Below are 8,887 nucleotides of genomic sequence, written 5' to 3' on the forward strand. Positions count from 1 at the left end.
GATGCCTCTTAGAGTCTCGCGCGCCGCCGCCACCTGGAGTCGCCCGTCACCATTAGCGAGGTAACTTCTTGCTCCCGTCGTGCTTGCTCCCATCTCGTCTTGCCTAGCTATGCTGCCGCTGCGTGCTTGCTTGATTTGCTGCTGCCTGGCTGAATGCTTTTTTTGCTGATTTTCCCCTTGGCTATGCAGCGATGGGAAGGGGATTTGTCATCTTCCTGTCCTCATTTCCACTTCTCACTATGGGGCTTTTGCAAATCAGGTATATACTTCCTGTCCATGGACATGTATGTGTTGCTGTGTATGAATATAAGAAAAGCTATGTAGAATTGTTTCCAGTAATGAATACTGTAACAATGTAGATAATATTAATGCACCTCTTTTGCTAAGAACATGTATTCAGTTTGGGTCTTTCAGGACAGAGATAATTCGGATGCATCTATTTTTTATGGGAATATATACTATCTTTGGATCTAAGATAAGCAACCCCTTTTCTGCAATTAAGAACCGATGTATGCCTTATGTCATATGTGACTTTTTTCTTTACTGCAGGATTTAGTCAGTTTAAGATGGAGATTTGGAAACATCAAGAATTGGCGATGTATATTTAGGCCTTCTAGCTTGTGCGCCTGATTCACCATTTTTCTGCAGCCCGGTTGAGGTTTGTCTCCAAGCTTCCGTCGTTTTTGTGCTTTCCTTTGTTAGCGTGTTGATTCATTGTGTGGAAATTCTGCTATGTAGCGTTGTCGTAGTGACATATGGTTTGTGGATGCTACTTGTTTGATCCCGACCATTGCTTCTTTCTCACTAGGCTATTCCTGGCAGGACTATCGTGAAAGGTTGGCAGCTCCCCGCCTCCCCCTTCCATCGCTATACAAACTTAGGTAGTTATTTTTTTAGCCACCTGTTATTAAAGTAATTGCATGTCGCTTGACCCAGCTGCTATTTAAGTAAATTGTTGTTGCTAAATACTGAATTGAGTTTACAAATTGTCTCTCTCTGTATTGAGTACACAAGATGACAACGGCATCACACTCAATTGCCTCATTTCCAGAGCTATTCCCCACTCTAATTAAACACTTTTAGGTAGTTGGTACATTTCTATTTTTGTCACTTATTTGTGCATTCCTCTTTTTTTGTGCAACCTCTCCAGTCTGTTGTACATCTTTGTTCTTACGGTTCAACTGTCACAGAAAATATGGTTTGCAAAAGTCGGTCTCACTGGTTAAAGATATTGTAGGTAAAGAGCTGTAGGTGTTTTGTGTGCCAGATTAAATGGGAGAACTGTGTTACCATTTTCCATTGCATTCAGTTATCATGCTTTGACTGCTAAGGCCAAACCTAATTCTTGTGTATGCCTGTAATAATTTGACATAACTCTACCTTTAACTCCAGTACTTCTGATACGGCCAGCCGACACCAATAATGTGGTTTTAGAATGTCGCAGCTGGAAATCCAAGTGCTAGGACCTTCCTGGAAGTTTTAATATCTTAACTCTCTCTTGGTCTCTTTATTTGTCATGCCGTTGTGGGCGGCACATATTATTCTTAGCTAGACTGGAAGTTCTTTTTGCCGCATAGGATAAGTCATAAGAGTTTGCCGAGATTGTTGTTTGTAGATATATTATCTGTGCAGATTGGTTTTTTGCCCTGTCGAAATTGATCCCTTTTCTGTATTTTGCCTTTTGGACATGTTTATCTTTCTTTTTGTTTGCGTAGATCCAAAGAGCTTGGTTCAGTTTTTTACTTGACACAAAAGATATAAGTTGAGGTTCGCTGCTCATATTCATATTTGTGTTTTTCTAAGCAAAAGAAGAATAGGATTAACTTTTCTCTTATCCCGGTTATCAGTTTGCAATTTTCGGTTGCATGCTATATATGATCTATGTTCATGTGGCTTGCATATATATGATTCTGCAGCTTGCAGATATATATTTTTCGACAAGTAGACATTCAATTCAAAGTCAATGGTTAGCATACACTTTAGCTAGAGCTGACACGTACTATGCGTGTTAACATATTGGTTGAAAATCATGAGCAATACCTATTTTTCTTTGAAGATTTTACAAATAATGATATCTTTGTTGGGTATTCAGACAAATGGCAGCTATATCACATGATTCAGTATGGCAAGTGCAGTTTACTGGCTTCCGATTCAAGATTTGGATTTTGGAACAAAGAAGTTAGAGGTTTGTCAATGCCATTTTCTATTTATTTTTGCAGTAGTTTAAAGTTTGCTTTGATTCAATTGTTGTTAGCCGTTTTGCAGTATCCTGTAGATAGTATCCTTGTGTTCAAGCAGAAGAAAAATGCAATTTCTGTTGGTTGAATTATAACTTCCAAATTTACACATCGTGAAATACAAAGATGGATGGCTGCTCTTTATGATTGAGTTCGTGCAAAAGATCAAACATGGCAGCTGGGTGGCTTCATTATATGGATGATCCTTGACCCATGTGATCATTATAAGGTACGATACTTGTCTATTAGTGCACTCTTTGCTGGGCAAGGATGCCTGAGTAGGTATTATGTTGAACCGGGAAGTATTCCATTTCCTGTTTTTGATTCATGTATGTCGTTTTTGGCATTCTTGGCATAAAAATTTGGTGAATACATTTTTAGATTTTGATGGTAATCAACTTCTCAATGATGAAGACAGTGATCTGGATGCTTGCAACAAAAAAAGTCTGGAGGAGCATCTAAATAAGCCAAAGTTACTATAGCGGTGCAAGCCATGCAGGGTCTTCTAATGGTCCTGCTCGTGTGGAATAAGAATGTGGAGAAGCCTCTAATGGCAATGAAGGAACTTCCGGTGATGAAGAAACTGCAGCATGACCAGTCATGCAATCTTACAAAATCAAAGACAGTCAAGCAACTCCTGAACTGAATAATTCTTTAGATGAGGTTAGCTCAGCAGGTCTGATCGGTGAGACGACGACGCAATAGCACACAAAAGAATGTGGTATGTGTATTTTAGTTAAACGGTTTTATTTTTCTTCTCTATGTGATCGTGTGTTGCATGATCTCACGCCATTACTAATTTAGGTCTTTGGATCCAGGTGTTCCTGTCATCCCATGTCTGCTATGATCTCTTACGGTATGTCTATATGTCCCTTTCTCTCTCTGTGATTTCCTATGCAGTTATTGGACGCTTTCTCAAGTTATTTTTCCCCTTTGATGATTATTGTGGTAATATTTAATTTCATGATCTTTCTATGTTGTGTTGGTTCCTCCGGTCTTGCTTATTTTATATATAACAGCGGCATATTTGTTCTGCGGTGGTCTTACATTATTTTGTGGAGGGAATTGCCTGCCAGTGACCATAAACAGAACAACTTGTAGCCCGGATCTGATTGGTTGATCTGTTCTCTTATTTATTCATGCCTTCTATAAAGATAGCACATGCTTCTTATGGAAGTAGATATGATTTAGGACAGGACATGTCTGCTGAGATGATCTGCAGTCCCTAATGTTTTCATGCTCTAATTATTGTACGTGTCATCATCAATGGAAAGGGTTAATCATAGATGCGTGTATATAGTACTTAGATGAGCAGCCTGTTGAAGCGATTTAGTTTTCATACTATGAAATTAAACTAGGAAACACATGCCTCTACTCATTTATTCATCGCTTGACAAAAATGACTAAAAGACTATGTTTCCACTTTGAAGGTTTGGTTATTATTCCTCTACACAAGATTTGCTTTGTGGGAGGATATGTTGCTTGTAAATGGAAGTGATCTCTGTTCTTGGAGGTTCCAAACTTTCATTCCTTAAAAAATTATTGACTGTGGCGCTAGCATTCAGGCAATTTTTTGTTGAACATGTCCAATCAAGTGCGCTCAAATCAGCTGTTGTTTTTGGTACTCAAAAGATCTGGCATCAACGCATATGTTCATTTTGTTGCAGAAAATCGATAATTCTGGATACAAAAACATAGATATAATTTTGCGTTTTCCGATGAAAGGTTTTTAATTGATGTCACTCTTTGCTTGCAGGATGTTGATATCGTCAGTCCACTCATATCAGACAATTTGGAAGACTACTCAGGTGCAAGCAATAATCATCTTTACTATTAGTTTGCAATGCGACCGTACGTCGTACGTCGCACCCCTCCACTAGTGATTTGAAAAGAAAACCATCAGCGATAATAAAACCTGTCGTGTCTCGCCCTGTCTCTCACGTGTAGCGATCTGAAAAAGGCGTACGTCGTACGTCGCTCCCGCTTCGGGTTAACCCGCGTTTCAGCTTTTGTCTCGGTCTTGACATGTAGTATCGTCGAGAGAAAAACCAATCGCATTATCGGCTTATCGCATACACCTTCGTCCCCCACACTCTGGCCGCGATTGGGCGACGGCGGGGTCCACAACGGCAAAACTCGGAAACAACGGCAGCCGTGGAAGGTTGGCGGCGGCGACCCACCCACCTCGATCTCTGTATCAGTCCGCCTGCGTGCCCGGTGGTCTGGGATGTCTGCCGTATCCATCTCGCGCGGTCGTCTTCCTAGCTCTGCCGCCCGCCCCGAGCCTCCGAGGTCTTCCTACCGCGACCGGTTTAATGGCCATGACTAATAAGGGCGTTCATCTCGCGGAAGAAAACTTCATCCAGTGAGTTGAGCTACTTACCTACTTCTATATTCTATACGAAGGCGCACTTCCTGCTGGGGGGCACGTTCAGGCGTGGCAGATCCATTGGAGCGCCATCTACTGAATATTAAAGAAATTTCATTTCCTATCTGATTTTCGGTTGTTCTAATTATAGGTTGGTCGTACTGTTGATCTTTCATGAGACAAGTTGGATCAGGTTTGATTTTATGAAAATAAGTAAAATAAATTATTCGATCTTCAGATTTCTGAATTTCTTGTTTTCATCAAGATGTGCTATAGCGTTAGTTATGTCATTCTAATGAACTTTCAGAGATGATTGCAACATGCCTTTGCAAAGAACAATGCGGTGGACACTTAAATCATACTACACTTTGCTAGGCTTATTCATATCAGCGCATGCTCCGATTTTATACTGCTTCTACCTGGACTTTCTTTTACTACTTTGGGTGAAGGGAAAGTTTCAAATTTAGGGGGTATAAACCCCTGTCATGACACTTTAATCAATGAGCTGCTATCAGCAGTCTCACATGCTTAATCAGTAGCACCTCGTTTATTGGTACAAGCCTACAAGTGGAAGATATAACTTTTACCACATAAAAATGAAGGTTTGAAACAACTTGGTTGCTGAAAGAGAATTGAAAGAAGAGGTTATTTCTAGGTGGCCGGCAAGATGGATTACCTCCATGTACAGTATACTCGCTGGATTTGTTGTAGGAAATTTCATACAAAGAGCAGTTTTGATCTTAGTTAGCTTCTTTCAGAAAGACCATGTAGTTTTTACTCGATATTAGGAGACAAATGACAAGTGGGAACAAATAGGTTTGCTACAAGTGCATATCATTCTTTCCTGCAAAATTGGAGACAGTAATGAAGAACTCTTTGGCTCTCTAGGATATAAGCCGTGCCCACCAATTGTCCAATTGTCAATGATTTTGAACTACTGCAAAGAGCTTGCACGCGACTGCAAACGGGGTTTCACAAAACATTAGTACATTTTCCTTTATTAAGAGCTCATATCGACCTATGATGTATTGCCAATGGTTAGTGTATTCCGGCAATTTCACCTCGTATTACATTCGGTGAACATCTACTCCTAAAAATATGGTTGCAAAGATACCACTCCAGAGAGCTAGAGACATTGTCTAATGTGATTCCTAAGGCAACATAGCTGGTTAGACCTGCACCATTACAGTTCAAAGAAGTGAGACGAAACAGCATGACATGTACCTAGAGCGGTGAAGCAGCAGCAATTGATCATAGAGTTTAGAAGAGAGGGTGGAGAAAAATAATAGAATGAGAGGGTTCTTGCAGCCGCAAGAGAGATAAGGCATGATATAAGAGAGACCATTTACCATGCCGAACATCAACTTAACCCATAGCAACGCATGGGTATTTTGCTAGTTGTAGTAGTACTAAAGATTAGGAAGCTGAGAAAAAGGAGTTCAGTTTTATTTTGGTTAGTACTCGTTCACAGTATCTTGAACCACCTCAGCAGTCGCTTCTTTGCACTACATTTCCCCTCTCCTTCACCAACCGTCTAAAGAGATTGAGGCCGGCTTGTCATGCCCACACCTGCACTGTTGGGTGCTCCCTGATTCCCCCAGACGGAAGTTTCAAACAAATGGGTAGTAACCATGTCATCTCCACGCACCTCCTATTTCTATTGTTTTCTGCATAGTTTAGTGCCGGGAACATATCATGTGAAAACAAGATAGATTCTGAAAATCTGAAAACTTCCGTCCCTAGCCCTTGGATCATGTTCTAAGGGCAGATTTGAGTCTTTGTCCTCCCACCAATCCCTTGCTGCACATTTTCTAGAAACCCCCTTGACCTGGCATGCTAGTAATTTCAAGATGTTTCATTTGCTCAGCCCAACGAGCAAAACAGATTCTCGACACACACAGATGTCTAATCAACGGGACCATCTTGTGAATATTTAGACCAAGAACTGGAATCCTCTCATAAAGAACACAACCACGAACAGGGGAGCACATCTGATTGCAAATTTCAACAAATCGAAAATCAAGAAATAGGAAATCCAAGACAGTTGGTTCCCAGAATATTAAGATCTGCTCTTTGTGTCCACCAGATCTGTGCGGCCACTCCATACAAAATCGAGAGTGCCGTGTTGGACTTTCGTCGTCGAGGAAATCGTCTCCCGTCGCTGGGAATCACTTCCGCCCACAGTGGAAAGATGGGGAAGAGCACAGCCATGAGACTGATGAGAGGAAGATCTGATGGCTCTCTTTTGTACTTCTAGAGGGCCTTTGTGCAAAACGAGTGGAGGTGGGACTGAGGTGGGAAATCTAAGCGTAGGTACATGATCCAGTGGTGCAGTTTCCACCTGATACGCTCCCGTTTAGTGCCCCCCTAATGAACAGCTATAATCTATGTATTCTACTTCCTCCGTCTCAGTTTACTAGTCTTCCCCGTATCTCTAGGTCACCAATTTGACCTATATAATTTAAATTATATAATACACAAATTATATCATTAGAAAATAGAACATCTAAACTTTCTAATGATATAATTTTTATAACATATAACTAATGCGAACTTGATTAAATTAAATTTGCGACCTAGGGGTACGCGCACGCCTAATAAACTGCGAGAGAGGAATTAGCTAGAACACACCATAATGTAAGTCATATAGATTTGTTGATGTCATTCAATAATTCATAATTTAATGGCCTCTTCATTCATTCCATTGATAGTTATGTTCACAGAATGAAGATAATTTTCAATGTAAACTTTGCACGAAGGCCAAATCCTTTTTTTGCTGGTCAGACTGAAATTGGACTGGAAATTTTTCAGTAGTTTTCTCTATGACTTAACTCTTTCGAAGAGCTAATTTTAGAAGCTCTGTAGAAAAGGTAATTTTCATAACACCTGCAATCTACATCCTATTAAGTATCACAAATTTACCGTGGATCACTTAGTTGTGGATATTCCGAGGTCTACATTCCTTTTCTGCATATATAATTTTAGAGTTGCAGCCATAAGCATATTCAACTGTAATTTTCTACTTCAGCCTGCAAAAGATGGTGTAAATAATCGTCTTGAGATTATCTCCCTAGGTGGTATTTACTGATTTAACATGTTTAAATATTATTTCTCTCCATAAGATACTTGCACCTTGGTGGGGCACCCTGAGTTTGTAGTGGCATGGTAGACCAACCTTGGCTGTTGTTTGTGTTTTGTCATTGCTTTATTTTGTTAGATTTATGACATGTATTTTTTTCCTGATTCTTCTCTTTTTGAACTTCATGTATTTTAATAATGAGCCAATAGTACTGATATTTTGTGATTTTGGAGCAGCCACAATGTGGGTAGAATCAAGTTTACTAAGAACTAAGTGAAATAATAGAATACATATGCTCTTTATTTGCAGAACCATTGAATATTATGATTCTCTAGAATTTCTAGATGTTCTTTTTGTGTCTTACTTTATGGGGTACTTGCAAGTGGAGAATATAGCATACATTTTCCTTTCCTTTATACAGTTAGCTTACTGCTTAAAACTATCAAACCAAAAAGTTCCATGTAACTAGCTAAATAGTTCTTGATGCTTACTTCTTGGGACAAAAAAGTTAAATCTAACTTGCTACATCATAATGTGATCCTGGTTCCTTTTCATCTACTTGTGCAAAAGCATTGGCCTCCACACGATAGATGTCTTCACCGTACTTTTATTTTGTGTCTTCATTTTATTCTTGTGCTGGACTTTCTACAGTGCACATGCAGTTTCATCGAAAGGAGGGCAAAGGTTCGGCCCTATGTATTGCGTTAGTAGCCTTGGTAATTAATATATTTGCATACTTTTTTAACTTTAAAAATATTCATCTTTTTCCCACTAAAAAATCCATACTCAATGGCTGAATAATATTAGACAGCTCGTACTACATGTGATTATAAGAGTTGGAAGATAGAAAAAGGAATACTTATGTTTTCTAGTGTGGTGTATATGCACTGCTCGCCCTTTGTTTTTACTCAATGGATATGTATCATTTTTTGATTCCTTAATGTAGTGGTGTTGTCCTGTAGGCCTTGGTTTCCTGATTGAGTTGTTTTACTCTACAGTTCTAGGTATAGATCATATGTTCTTCTATTCAGTTCAACACTTGTACATTTTACATTTGAGTGTGACAATCTGAGACGCATTGTGAAATTCTCTGAAAATAAATATTTCGCTGCAACAATCATCAGCATTCAGTGATACGCGCGCGTCAATGGTCAATTTCATAAAAGCTGTAACATAATGGTATTGTACTAATGTGTGTTTCCT

At 39.5% G+C, this 8,887-nt stretch overlaps 1 long non-coding RNA gene across 3 annotated transcripts; it reads left to right on the plus strand.

Moving 5' to 3' along the window:
* Positions 1-739: 739 nt before the first annotated feature.
* Positions 740-2,941, plus strand: LOC124654172. 3 transcript variants are annotated; one of them, XR_006988238.1, is made up of 4 exons: positions 740-836; positions 2,093-2,185; positions 2,266-2,466; positions 2,619-2,941. It is a non-coding gene; the product is annotated as an uncharacterized LOC124654172 (long non-coding RNA). The 3 variants fall into 3 exon arrangements; XR_006988239.1 differs by having other exon boundaries at positions 2,652-2,941; XR_006988240.1 differs by having other exon boundaries at positions 2,656-2,941.
* Positions 2,942-8,887: the final 5,946 nt, after the last annotated feature.

This window comes from Lolium rigidum, chromosome 5 (genome assembly GCF_022539505.1).
Source record: "Lolium rigidum isolate FL_2022 chromosome 5, APGP_CSIRO_Lrig_0.1, whole genome shotgun sequence".
NCBI classification, from domain to species: Eukaryota; Viridiplantae; Streptophyta; class Magnoliopsida; order Poales; family Poaceae; genus Lolium; species Lolium rigidum.